Source organism: Molothrus aeneus, chromosome 10 (assembly GCF_037042795.1).
Source record: "Molothrus aeneus isolate 106 chromosome 10, BPBGC_Maene_1.0, whole genome shotgun sequence".
NCBI lineage: Eukaryota > Metazoa > Chordata > Aves > Passeriformes > Icteridae > Molothrus > Molothrus aeneus.
The window spans coordinates 21,594,728-21,597,082 of NC_089655.1; positions in this window are offsets into that span (position 1 = coordinate 21,594,728).

Here is a 2,355-nt window from a genome sequence, read left to right on the forward strand (position 1 = left end):
TTATTAAGCAGATATAAGGGCTGCTTAAAAGCCACAACAATATGGCAGAATTAAACAAGGTTCCTGAATCCACCAGCTTTTGGAGCAGATTGTGAAAGATATGAACCTATGAGGGAATCGTCTAGACATTATAGACATTATAGACATTCCTGTCTGCTTCACCCTCTTGGACTTTATGACCTGATTAAAAAAAAAAAAAAGTCTTCAAATACCAATCAGTGAAATGCACTATGTCATAATCCCTTTCAAATTTACTGAAGAAAATGTAACGTCTAACATTGGAGCTGGACTGATCAATGTCTGTGAGGAAGGCAACATATGTAGGCAGATATTCCATCTTTTATTAGACCTCCTGATGTCATGGAAGCTTTGGATTCAGTGGCATTGTTTAATTTGTTGGGGTTTTTTTTTCAGGTTCTGCAGCAGAAATGTTCCATTTCAGGTTACAGATCTCGGTAACTATTGTGCTGTAATGATAGTGTTGCTATAGAGCTACAATAATCAGGCGGTGGAAGACAAAGTTTGTAGGTAGAGAATTGTCTAAAAAAAGGTGTTAGCTCTGCCTACAACTTCTACTGTGGACTGTGAAAAGCAGTTCTGAAGACACTGCACAATTAAAACCTGAGTTACAGACCTTTGCAAGAGGTAATAAAGTGCACTAATAGCACAGGAGGAATCTTGCTTTGATTAATAAAGTGTCTGAATTTTCAAGAAGTGCTGAGGCTCTGGGGAAGCTCACAAACTTCCCTGATACACAGTCCCTGAAGATACACAATTTAACTATAAACTATGCCCTCGAGAGCACAATTTAACTGTGAACAAAGATGTGCATTTTCTTCTCTGATGAGATTATATCGTGCTTTTTAAAGAAAAAACCGATCACTTTGGAAGTCATGTTTAATAGTAAGTTGTAACAGTTCAGACTCTCAGCTAATCTGTCATAGGAGGTTTCACTCTTGTAAAATAGATATCCTATTACAGGTTGTGTTTTAAGCACAGAAAGTTGATAGATTTTGGCAGACACCACACCCTGCAGGACAAGTCACAGTGGGGACAGTGCACAAAACACTTCAGCTCCTGAAGGACTTGAACTATTCCTCTGGTGTAAGAGGAGATAAGCCCAGACACTTTACTCATCCTTAGAAGTCCAATGTGGACACAAGAGATTCCTGGTTTTATGCCTGAAAAAAAACACCTCTCACAAAAGCTGCACAGACCTGGGATGTAGATGCTGCTCTGCCTTCAAATATTCATGGCTAAATGGTAAGAGTCCACCTTTCAAGCATTCAGTCCAGATGCCTTTATTATAAGCAGAAAAAAAAATTAAAATAAACCCATGGGGGATCTCTCTGCGAAAAAATGCAAGATGTGGTAAAATCTGTTTTTTCTCAAAGGGGTTCCAGTGCCTACCTTCTCTCTTCCCAGGAAAACATCACTATTCTGTGGCCAGTTGCAGATACCTCTGTTGCTTCAACGTCTTACACCATCCATGCTGGAGCGAGGACGCCTGCTTAGCACTTACCAAGTGTATGTATAGATTATCCAAGCTATTAGCTTCCTCCATAGAGTGCCTCAGCATAAACAATTGCTCAGACTGAGGCAGGAGCAGCTGGGCACCCAACTGAACAGAAACAGGGAGCGTGCGTGGGGGGAGGTTAGCATGTAAGATATGCAGCCATCTGCAGCACTCGCCAGGACTGCCGACGCACAGCCGCGCTAACAGGCAAGACAAAATCTCTTTTAAAAGGTACTGAAATACAGAAATTAAACCACTGCATCTGTGGCAGGGTATGAGCTAAGTGCCGTCACCCTCTGTGTCAGAAATGTGAGAATGCAGGGGAGGAGTTGCAGAAACAAAGAAATAAATCATGCAGAAGTAAGTGCAGCAGACGAGAGCATTGCTCTGAACTCCAAATCCCAGCTCTGGCAGTTAAGATGACGTTGTACGAGTTCCAGCTGAAAGAGCCCTTGGATGAACAGGCTGAAGTAGCATTTTGTATTTTCCTTTAAGATTTTTGTCTCTGTGCAGAGGACTGATGCCTCCCTGTCTCATCACTGGTGTTGGAAGGAAAGACAGAACCTACAAGGATGGTATTTTTCCAAAGGACAAGATGAGCATAAGGCTGAGGAATGACGCTGGAGCAAAACCTGAATTCTCAGGCATGTTTGGTAAATGCAGGGTGAAAAAGGCATTTCTTAGGTTGCTGTGGCCCATCCCAGTGCAATTTTCTACAAGAAATGAAAAGATTAGAACAAGGCTCCCATGGGATATGGATAGTTTAAAAGGGTCAGATGATGATCCCAAGAAAAGACCAGTGTTTCACAGTATTTCTCTGAGATTTTAACACACAGAGG